Consider the following 12830-nt stretch of genomic DNA (forward strand, 5'->3'; position numbering starts at 1 on the left):
TCTGGTAGTGGGCCGCCCATAGTCAGGAGGAATTTATTGTGAAGAGTAGTGGAGTAAACCCGTGGCTATCATCGAAGCGCGCCACGTGGAGTCTGCCGCAGGGAGTGGAGTGACGTCCATTGTCGTGACTTGCCAGAGGATGGAAGAATCATGTGGTATCCATCGTAGGAAGTGGAGCAGGATCGTGGGCATTATAGCGGTCTGCTAGGGAGTAATGGAGCCGCACGGAATCCGTCGCAAGAAGTGGAGCAGGATCGTGGCCGTTGTTGCATCACATCAGGGAGTGCAGACCTGTCGGCTGAAGTTTGGCTGGAGTGTCTGGTGGAGAGGGGTGGTTAGCTATACATTTGGGAGGAGCCCAGAGCCCGGCTCCCGTAAGAGTCCGGACGAAGCTTACCAGCGGTTGAAGTTCGTGATGGAGCCCGGCTCCCGTAGGAGTCCGGGCGGAGTCTGCTTGCGGTCGGAGTTATGGGCGGAGTCCGGCTCTTGTAGGAGTTCGAACGAGGTCTGTCTTCAGCCAGAGTCGGAGGCGAGGCCCGGCTCCCGTAGGGGTCCGGGCAGAGTCTTCCTGCAATTAAAGTCAGGGGCGAAGTCCGGCTCCCGTAGGAGTCCGGACGAAGCTTACCAGTGGTTGAAGTTGGTGACAGAGCCCGGCTCCCGTAGGAGTCCGGGCGGAGTCTGCTTGCAGTCGGAGTTGTGGGCGGAGTCCGACTCCCGTAGGAGTTCGGACGAAGTCTCCCTGTAGATGGCGAGATCAGGCTCCCGTAGGAGTCCGATCAAAGTCTACCTGCAATTAAAGTTAGAGGCGAAGTCCGGCTCCCATAGTACTCCGGGCGGAGCTTACCAGCAGTTGAAGTGGGTGACAGAGCCCGGCTCCCGTAGGAGTCCGGGCGGAGTCTTCCTTACGGTTGAAGTTGGTGACGGAGCCCGGTTCCCGTAGGAGTCCGGGCGGCGCTTACCAGCAGTTGAAGTGAGTGACGGAGCCCGGCTCCTGTAGGAGTCCGGGCGAAGTCTTCCTTACGGTTGAAGTTGGGGACGGAGCCCAGTTCTCGTAGGAGTCCGGGTGGAGTCTCCTTGCGGTTGAAGTTGGGGATGGAGCCCGGCTCCTGTAGGAGTTCGGGCGGCGCTTACCAGCAGTTGGAGTTGTGGACGGAGCCCGGCTCTCGTAGGAGTCCGGGCAGAGTCTTTCTTGCAGTTGAAGTTGGTGATGGAGCCCGGTTCCCATAGGAGTCTAGGCTGAGTCTTCCTTACGGTTGAAGTTGGGGACGGATCCCGATTCCCGTAGGAGTCCGAACGGAGTCTTCCTTGCGGTTAAAGTTGGAGACGAAGCCCGGCTCCTGTTGGAGTCCGGGCGGCGCTTACCAGCAGTTGAACTGGGTGACGGAGCCTGGCTCCCGTAGGAGTCCGGGTGGAGTCTTCCTTACGGCTGAAGTTGGGGACGGAGCCCGGCTCCCGTAGGAGTCCGGGCGGTGCTTACCAGCAGTTGGAGTTGTGGACGGAGCCCGGCTCCCGTAGGAGTCTGGGCGGAGTCTTCCTTACGGTTGAAGTTGGGGATGGAGCCTGGCTCCCGTAGGAGTCCGGGCGGTGCTTACTAGCAGTCGGAGTTGTGGACGGAGCCCGGCTCCCGTAGGAGTCTGGGCGGAGTCTTCCTTACGGCTGAAGTTGGGGAGGAGCCCGGCTCCCGGACTCCAGGAGTCCGGGCGGCGCTTACCAGCGGTTGAAGTTGGTGACGGAGCCCGGCTCTCGTAGGAGTCCGGGCGGGGTCTTCCTTACGGTTGAAGTTGGTGATGGAGCCCGGTTCCCGTAGGAGTCCAGGCGGAGTCTTCCTTGCGGCTGAAGTTGGGGACGGAGCCCGGCTCCCGTAGGAGTCCGGGCGGCGCTTACCAGCAGTCGGAGTTGTGGACGGAGCCCGGCTCCCGTAGGAGTCCGAGCGGAGTCTCCCTGTAGCTGGCGAGATCAGGCTCCCGTAGGAGTCCGATCAAAGTCTACCTGCAATTAAAGTCAGAGGCGAAGTCCAGCTCCCGTAGGAGTCCGGGCGGAGCTTACCAGCAGTTGGAGTTATGGACGGAGCTCGGCTCCCGTAGGAGTCCGGGCAGAGTCTTCCTTACGGTTGAAGTTGGGGACGGAGCCCGGCTCCTGTAGGAGTTCGGGCGGTGCTTACCAGCGGTTAAAGTTGGTGACGGAGCCCGGCTCCCGCAGGAGTCCGGGCGGAGTCTTCCTTACGGCTGAAGTTGGGGATGGAGCCCGGCTCCCGTAGGAGTCCGAGCGGCGCTTACCAGCAGTCGGAGTTGTGGACGGAGCCCGGCTCCCGTAGGAGTCCGGGCGGAGTCTCCCTTGCGGTTGAAGTTGTTGACGGAGCCCGATTCCCGTAGGAGTCCTGGCAGAGTCTTCCTTGCGGCTGAAGTTGGGGACAGAGCCCGGCTCCCGTAGGAGTCTGGGCGGCGCTTACCAGCAGTCGGAGTTGTGGACGGAGCCCGGCTCCCGTAGGAGTCTGGGCGGCGCTTACCAGCAGTCGGAGTTGTGGACGGAGCCCGCCTCCCGTAGGAGTCCGGGTGGAGTCTCCCTGTAGTTGACGAGATCAGGCTCCCGTAGGAGTCCGGTCAAAGTCTACCTACAATTAAAGTCAGAGGCGAAGTTCGGCTCCCATAGGAGTCCGGGTGGAGCTTACCAGCAATTGGAGTTATGGACGGAGCCCGGCTCCCGTAGGAGTCCGGGCGGAGTCTTCCTTACGGTTGAAGTTGGGGACGGAGCCTGGCTCCCGTAGGAGTCCGGGCGGTGCTTACCAGCAGTTGAAGTTGGTGATGGAGCCCGGCTCCCGTAGGAGTCCGAGCGGAGTCTTCCTTACGGTTGAAGTTGGTGACGTAGCCCGGTTCCCGTAGGAGTCCGGGCGGAGTCTTCCTTGCGGCTGAAGTTGGGGACGGAGCCTGGCTCCCGTAGGAGTCCGGGCGGCTCTTACTAGCAGTCGGAGTTGTGGATGGAGTCCGGCTCCCGTAGGAGTCTGGGCGGAGTCTCCCTGTAGCTGGCGAGATCAGGCTCCCGTAGGAGTCCGGTCAAAGTCTACCTGCAATTAATGTCAGAGGCGAAGTCCGGCTCCCGTAGGAGTCCGAGCGGAGCTTACCAGCAGTTGGAGTTGTGGACGGAGCCCGGCTCCCGTTGGAGTCCGGGCGGAGTCTTCCTTATGGTTGAAGTTGGAGACGGAGCCCGGCTCTCGTAGGAGTTCGGACGGTGCTTACCAGCGGTTGAAGTTGGTGACGGAGCCCGACTCCCGTAGGAGTCCGGACGGAGTCTTTCTTACGATTGAAGTTGGGGACAGAGCCCGGCTCCCGTAGGAGTCCGAGCGGCGCTTACCAGCAGTCGGAGTTATGGACGGAGCCCGGCTCCCGTAAGAGTCCGGGCGGAGTCTCCCTTGCGGTTGAAGTTGGTGACGGAGCCCGGTTCCCGTAGGAGTCCGGGCGGAGTCTTCCTTACGACTGAAGTTAGGGACGGAGCCCGGCTTCCGTAGGAGTCCGGGCGGCGCTTACCTGCAGTCGGAGTTGTGGACGGAGCTCGGCTCCCGTAGGAGTCCGGGCAGAGTCTTCCTTGCAGTTGAAGTTGGTGACGGAGCCCAGTTCCCGTAGGAGTCCGGGCGGCGCTTACCAGCAGTTGAAGTGGGTGACGGAGCCCAGCTCCCGTAGGGGTCCAGGCGGAGTCTGCTTGTGGTCCGAGTTGGAGGAGACTCACGAGGGTTAATCCCATCAGGAACTTCGACTGCGGATATTTTATACCCAACAGTAAGCATGATCCGAATGAACTTAAGCATTTTCATAGAAAAAAATATCTCATCATAGTCAATACCATAATACTGACAATAACCCTTGGTAACCAAATAGACTTTATAGGTCTCCACCTTTCCATCTACGCCCTTCTTCCTTTTAAAGACCACTTACATCCTATGGGTTTAACCCCTTCAGGTGGGTCAATCAATATCCATACATCGTTGACCTCCATGAATTCTATTTCAGATTTCATAGCTTCAAGCCATTTGTCAGAATCAGAGCTCTGCATCACATCTATGTAGGTGATTGGATCCTCATTGTTCTCATCGAGTTCAATAGGATCCCCATCCCAGACCAAAAAATCTAAGTATCTGTCTGGCTGACGTGGTACTCTACCAGATCACCTTAAGGATGTTTGTGTGTTGGGCTCTGGATTTGATCTCATCAAATCTGGTTCAGATTCAATCATTGGTGTCAGTTCTTCTACATGTCAAACTTCATCAAGTTCAATTTTAAAGGCACTTATTCCTTCACTAAAATTTTTTTTTTCAAAAAATATACCTTACTGCTGACAAATACCTTTTGTTTAGTAGGTAGATAAAAGTAATATCCCCTCATTTTGTTAGGATACTCTACGAAATTATATTTATCAGACCTACAGCTGAGCTTGTCAGTTTGTAATCATTTAACATAAGCTAGACATCTCCAGACCCTAAAGTAAAAGAGGTTCGGCCTAAACCCTGATCATATCTCATATGGTGTCTTACTAACTGACTTGCTCAGAATATTATTGAGCACAAGACAGGCTGTTTCAAGTGTATATCCCCAAAAGAAGATCGACAGAGTTACAAATCCCATCATGAACCGGACCATGTCCAACAAGGTTCGATTCCTCCTTTCTGAGATGCCATTATGCTGTGATGTCCTTGGAGTGGTCCATTGAGAGAGAATCCCATTCTCTCCTAGATATGTCAGAGATTCACTGGAGAGGTATTCACCTCCTCAGTCAGATCGAAGAGTTTTAATACTTTTTTCAGTTTGTTTCTTTACTTCATTATGAAACTATTTGAACATTTCAAATGATTCAGACTTATGTTTTATCAAGTAGACGTACCCATATCTTGATAAGTCATCTATGAATGTAATGAAATAGCTATATCTTTCTTTGGCATATCTGCTCATGGGTCCACATACATCATATCAGACCCCGCACATCACTAGCTCGTTCATCTTTTTTAGTAAAAGGTGACTTGATCATCTTTTCAAGCAAACAAGACTCACAAGTAGGTAATGATTCATAATCATCTTTATCAAGAATTTCTTCTTGAGCTAATCTATTTATCCTATTCATGTTGATATAACCTAGCCTACAATACCAAAGGTAGGCATCCGTGACATCATCTATTCTAGGGTGTTTATTTGAAATGTACATTACATTAGACTTAGATACAATATAAATACCATTGTTCAACTATCCACATAAAATTATAACACCATTCAAAATGATATCACAAAAGTTTTTCTATATTGATATTTCATAATTAGAATTGGTCAAAAGGCCTACAGAAATAATATTTAAAAGAAAACTAGGATAGTAATGACACTCATCAAGAATAATGTACTGAGATTCAAATACAAGCTTAATGATTCCTAAAATTAAAACTGGAACTGATTTTTCATCTCCAACATTCAGGAATCTCTCGCCATCTTCAAATCTCTTAGTGATCTGAAGATCCTGCAATGAATTACAAATGTGAATAGGACCGTCAGTATCCAATATCTAAATTATTGTATCAAAAAGAGAGAAGGTATAAGGTGTTATCACATAAGTACCTTATCCAATAACTGATTGCTTCTTCTTCTTTGACCTGCTCGGGTCAAGGAAAGCAATATACTAAGGATAATTTCTCTTCCAGTGATCCTGCTTCTTACAAAAAAAGCACTCTGTTTGACTTTGATCAGTCTTGAACTTGAATTTTTGGGACTGACTCCCAGCACTAGGCACCTTCTTATTCTTTTTTTTTTCTTTCTTAAAGGGATGATGACTACTTGAAGAAGATCCTCTCACTAGATTTACCATCTCTTTATGGAGCTGGTGATCTTTCTTAAAAGTTTGTAGCAATCCCAACAGACCGTGATAGTTAACTACAGGCTTCATCATTCTAAAATGATCGAAGAACGGCAGGTAGGACTTAGGTAGGGAGTTCAGGATCATATTCTTCTCTAACTATTCGTGCAAGAAAAAGTCGAGTTTACTCAATTTTTCAATCTGCTCGATCATGTACAATACATGATCAGTAATGATCCACCCTTCCTCATCCAAACATTAAAAATAGCGCAACTAGTCTTGTGCTACTCAATGTTGTCAGGAGTACTAAAGGAATCCTTCAACACTTGAAGCATTTTCTCTGGTTGAGCCTTTTTAAATTTTCAACTGAACTCATCATTCATAGAGGCCTGCATAATACAATGAACTGTGGTGCGATTGTTAAGCCACTTCAAATAAGTATCTCGAACCGCACCTCAAGCGTTGGGAGCAGGCTCCTCAGGTGTCGGATCCATTATCACATAAAGAATCCTCTCGTGCTCCAGGACTATCTTTAATTTTTTATACCAATTATCAAAATTTGATCTGGTAAGCTTCTCACTGTCTAACAGTGATCGGAGTGACAAGTTTGAGGTCATATCTGCACACACAAGAAAAATATAAAACCTAATTAATATATGAATTTGTTGATTCTAAAGATATAGACTTTAGTCTAAAGATTCTCTCACTATTTTATATAAATTGATAGCCTCTACCTCCAATTTGAAGAATTATCTTAATTCCTTAGCAGGTACTAGAATCCACATATACTACATATAGGCCTGAGGATGGCTCGATCAATCCATATGCACCTATAGATAAGTTCTCAATCAATTATTTCTCCAAATAACTTTTAATATTTAATTTATCTCTAAATTTTATTTCAGTAGACGATGGGCCTCCACTCAAAGTTTTGGTTAGATCATATCATTAATATGAACCTATTTAGTGATTCTACCTAATGAGTGATCAAGCCAAGGATGGCTCGATCAACCCAACCATCATCAGATAGTTCAACAGAATCATCATATGATGAATGATAATTTCATTATTCAGAGTGAACACCAGATGGATGGTGCCTGCAATGTCAATCATAAATAATGGATCCATTATCATTCACCTTAATGGGAGGCTATGATCTAGTTATCACCATATCCAACACATTTTAGAGACCTAATAATTTAGAGGGTTTAATCAATTTAGAAAAGAGAGAAGAGAAGAAAAGATCGATCAGTAGACCATAATCCTCCCACTGACTTCACCAAGTTATTGAATCGGATTAGGTCATGCTGATTAAACTGGCACTTAGATCAGTCACACTGATCAACCTTAATGGTATGGGCTAACTCGAATCATTTAACGATCTAATCAAAATCGAGTTCACCAAATTGACCAGGTAAGTGAGATCGATGGGAGGGTCTACTAAGCTTACCTTAGCACCATCAAAAAGGTCAGGTAAGCCACTCCTAATTGAAAACTACCGATCGAAATGCCAAACTTATCTTAGACACTAATTGATTAACTAATTTTTATTTGATCAACCTAATGATTCGAGTTCAACCACTAAGCTACAATCAAGGTCTATTTGGTCTAATCAAAGATATGGATTTGACCATCTACAACTATTGTATTAGAAAAATCTTGATTAATCTAATTCAATATTTAGTTAGACTTAATAAATTTCTCTATATGGTCAATCAATTCTATGATTCTAACTTTTAGGTCTAACTTAATTAAAGAGAAAGATCTGATTTAAGCTAATCCATGCCCCATATTTTATGCAATGTCATTAGATTTAAATCATAATTCTAGATTTATTGGATTTAACATTTAATTCTTAATTAAGTTTTACATCAACATGGTTAAGATTTTGAAAATAATTTTTTCATGTAAATTTTTTATATCAAATTATAAAATATTTTAGATCAAATCTAAATTTTTATAATTTTAAGTCAAAATAATTTTGATTAATCAAGATTAGATGTAACTAACCATCTTCACAACTTGCATAACATACAACAACACCTAAGGGTTTCAAGATCTAGGATTTTGTAAGAAAGTAAGTTCTCATTTTTTACTTTTTTCTTTATGGGACCTCACAATAGCACCCCTATATGCCATGAAGAGTATCCTATTGAATAGAAGACGAGGGTCATGAAACCCTACTTGCTCCTATGATCAGACGGCCTGGTGATTATCCAATCTGAGTACTTTGCTACTCAGAACATCTAATCTAAATCAATAATAATCAGATCTAAAAATAAACTAATTTAGATCTAGTATAAATCATAAATAATCAGATCAAATAAAAAAAATCAAATCTAAAGTTATATTGATTTACATCAAAACAATCTGGCTCTGATACCAGTTGAAAAAAATATGCGGTAGTGCAGTACATGCAATTTTAAAATTTTATACAGTAAAAATAATGAATTAAATAATTTAATCCTAATCACATATATAAGATCCTATTTTATACTACCACATCATGATATTTGATATAAAAATATATACTTTAAATCTAAAATTAAAATTTACATCGATCTCATCGATGCTAAAATTTTAGATCTAACTATTAGATCTACCAGAGGAATCAAAACAAGTTGGAGATCAATATTAAACAAATTTGATCTTGATCTCCTCTGGTCCAATGATTAGAGAAGGTGTTCTTCAGGTTGCTCACAGTCACATGGAGTTGTCTGGCCTCTACAGGAAGATCCATGCAAAGACTGGCACAGATCAGGGACTTGGAGGTGCTAGCCTGCAAGGAACTTCGACAATTGATTTCTTCCTCCTTCTTCAAGCACCTTGGACACTCCAAAGCAAGAGAGCATTAAGAGAAGAAATAGAGGAGGATGAAAAGAGTCTCTGAAAATAAAAATCAGCAAGGGATAGATCATAGGACATCCAAGAAGTAGGACCAATTTTTATAGACTAGGAATTAGGGTTTTCCAAGGAAGGGCACCAAGAGTCAATGCCAAAACCTCTTTTTGTCATCCCAAAAAATTTTAAAAAAATCATTAGGATATGGAGAAAGATTTTGGAGTCTCACACACCAAAAGATTCTCTAATAAAATTAAAAAAAAATTAATATGGTATCAAAAATATTCTATATATAAAAAATCTCTTTCCTAGTTTACCTCTTATCTCTAATTCGGATCGCATTCGAATTAGGCAAGAGATAATATTATGACTCATTAGTTATAGCCACCTAATTTTATTAGATTCTCTATCATGATGCCAAAAATCATAATCCAAATCTAATTAGACATGGAGAAATTGGCATGGATCCAGTTGTGGCACAAAAGATAAGGATAGAGTCTTGGTTGATAAAGACTCTTCATTTTCAATTTTGATTCTAATTCAAATCAAATTTGAATTGAATCTACTAATAAAAATAAACCTAATTCAATTAAAAACTTAAATATCTCATCAAATTTCTAACTCAATTAGGAATTAGCCGAGTCAAAACCGTTATCGAATTAGGATCAAATTTTTTTTGTAATCGGACTCGATCATACCAAACCCAATTAGAGTTGAACTGAATCTAATTCAGTTAAACTTAATTCAAAGCTCTTTGTTTAATCAAATTAAATTAATTAATAATTTAATTATTAATTAATTTTTTAAAAATAGTAGAGTCTCAGTCCCAGTGGGACTCTCCCCCAAAGTCCTAATCGGAGTAGGACTTTTCACCAGAGATACAATCCAATTGGACTCTTTAACCATCTGATCTGATAAAATTTTCTAATACGTGTGACTCTATAGGTTCAAACCTAAGCTGGTAGTATAGGAATAACTTTCTATACCAATTAATGTAACTATCTAGTAATGATGACCCGACGATCGGATAGGTCGAAGAATTGCAAAGCAACCTTCTAGAACCTACTAGCGTATGGTTATTGTATAATTCATCCCTTTGATCCAAATGCTCAAAGTGACCTAGAGTTCAACTATCAACTCTAATTTAGTCGACCACATTATATTTCAACCTTTCAAATCCATATCATAGATTACCCTGGTCAAGGTTTTACTAAATTTAAATACACTGATGCATATCTCCTACTAATTCAGAGGGATCAATTCTATCTTGACTCATACATGGACTTGATAAGTATTTGACTGCACCCAGTAACCTTCCGTCACTGAATTAGAAACTCAGATGGTCCAATACTAAAGTATAGTGAGTTACTTATAAGTCATCATGGTGGTCGCAGGTTAGAGGGACACTTATATATATATCCTTCACGAGCTACTCTTGACAGTAGAATACTCGGCACATGATCACGTTCGATGTGAATGTACTCTTATATTTCATCTGCATGCCATAATAGTATCTCTACACTCTTTGGTTAAGACGATAACCAATTCATATAGCATACAATGATCTATACTTGATATTACGATCGTCCTAGTAATAGCATATCGTTTGGTCGTAAATATTTTAAAGGACTTAACGACAAATCCTCCTTTATCGATTAATTATAGTCCTAAAGACGTCATTACAACATAGAAGTTCAAAAATGGACAACTTGTAATGAAAATGCTAAATAATTTTTATTAATAAAAATTTATATACAATTTACAAGATGTACATAATCGTCTAACGATTGACTTTGGGATACATTTTCCAACATCATTATGATCCGATTTTATGAAGAAAAAAAATGAATAGATTTTTATGAATTATTTTAATTATAAATATATTTAGATTAGATCTAAAATAATTTATGACTCATTACAATAAGATAAAATTTAGATATAAAATTATTTTAAATCTGAATAGCATCTTACATATGATGTAGTCGATATAGATCTTAAAGTTGTCATGACGCATGAGATGTATGTATGAAGTTTAGGTCATACCTATGTATATTTAATTATTAAATATATTATAAAAATTTATTTTTATGAATTGAAATATATTGTATGCTTCACCTAAAATCTTGGTAGAATAGTTCTACAGATTGAAACACACATTTCACACACTTAATTTTAAATTAAGCTTTGAACGATCTAGATTTAAGAATTAGAGATTATTAAGACACCATATAAATTGATAGACAAAGGGTTAGCATGAATCAGATCCTTCTAATGGGTTAGACCTAGGGTTGAAAATACATATGGATCAAGTAGAGAAATTGATTAAATCTAATCAAGTGTTGAATTAGATTAGGTTAAAATTTTTTTAGATCAATCTCAATAGTTGAAGTTTGATCAAGTCTATATGTTTGACCCTAATAAATAGATCATGATCATGGCTCCATGGTTGAGCCTGAATCTTCTGATGGACTAAATCGAAACTAATTAATCATTGGTGTCTAAGGTAAGTTTGACAGATTCGATCAAGTGATTTTTAATTGGAAGCTATTCCCCTGATGCATCTATAGTGAGTTAAGGGCACATCCCTTTTATCGATCTGACTTATCTTGCCAACATGATAGATTATATTTTGATTAGGTCACTAGTCGATTCATGCAAACCCATACCATTAAGGTGAATCAGTGTGACTGATTTAGGTATCTTTAGACCAGCTTGTATTTAATCTTCTATATGATTTAGTGAAGTCAGTGGGAGGATTTGCAGCTTGCAAATCATCTTCTTCTCTTATTCTTAGATCAATAAAATCAAATTTTTTAAATTATTAGGTCCATAAAATGATAGAGTTATGAGATAACTTGGTTATAACCTCCTATTAAGGTATGTGATAATTAGTCTAATATTCTAAATAGATATTGGAGGTACTATATGCCTGGTGTCTATTACATATTGAAATTATCATTCATCAGATGACCATCATGATATACCTTCAGATCAATGCTCAGGTTGGTCGAGCCACACTCGGATCTGGACATTCATTTGTTGGATACACTTGATGTGTCATGTTAATGGTTGGATCTAATCAAGATTTTCAGTGAAAATACCACATACCTGCTAAAGGGAAGCTTGAGGCAAAATCTAATTACTAGAAGTTATTTGGAGAAATAATTGCTTATGAACCTACCTATGGATACACTAAGATTGGTCGAGCCACACTTGGGTCCGAATGCAATCTGTGTGGATTCTAGTACCTGCTAAAGAATTAATATAATTTTTAAGTTGGAGGTAGAGGCTACCAATTTATAAAAATAGTGGGAGGACCTTTAGACTAAAATTCATATCTTCAGGATTAAAAATAATTCATATACTAATAGGCTTATATTTTTCTTTTCATTATGGCCAATACACTATCTCTACGTTCGCTGTTGGATAGCGACAAGCTCATCGGACCCAACTTTGATAGCTGGTATCGAAAGTTAAATATCGTGTTGGAGCATGAAAAGATTTTATATGTCTTTACAGATGAGGCACCTGAAGAACCTGCAACCAATGCTCTTCGTGCTGTGACAGACACTTACATGAAGTGGCTTAATGACCGCACGACTGTGCGTTATGTGATGAGGGCAGCCATGAATGACGAATGTAGCCTTAAGCTCAATGATGCACAGCCAGAGAAGATCATTCAAATATTGAATGAGTCCTTCGACACCTTAGAGGATGCGGAGAGACATAAAATCTCCTGCGTAGTGTTCAATGTCTGTATGCGAGAAGAGACTTCAATCACTGATCATGTATTGTACATAACTGAGCAGATTGAACACCTTAGCAAACTTGGCTTTCCATTACATGAATAGTTAGGCAAAGATGCTATCTTCAATTTGCTATCGAAATCCTACCTACCCTTTCTCAATCATTATAGAATGATGAAGCCTGCTGTGAAGTATCATGGTTTGCTAGGGTTACTACAAACTTTTGAGAAGGATCACCAACTCCAGAAGAAGTTAGTGAATTTATTAGGAGGTTCATCTACAGGACGTCGATCCTTTAGGAGAGAAAAAAAGAAGAAGGTACAGAAATCTCATGTCGTCGATCCTAACCAGAGTAAATCATCAAAAGTTAACAAGAGCCAGGCAGAATACTTTTTTTGTAAGAGCTGGGTCATTGGAAAA

This window comes from Elaeis guineensis, chromosome 11 (assembly GCF_000442705.2).
Source record: "Elaeis guineensis isolate ETL-2024a chromosome 11, EG11, whole genome shotgun sequence".
NCBI lineage: Eukaryota > Viridiplantae > Streptophyta > Magnoliopsida > Arecales > Arecaceae > Elaeis > Elaeis guineensis.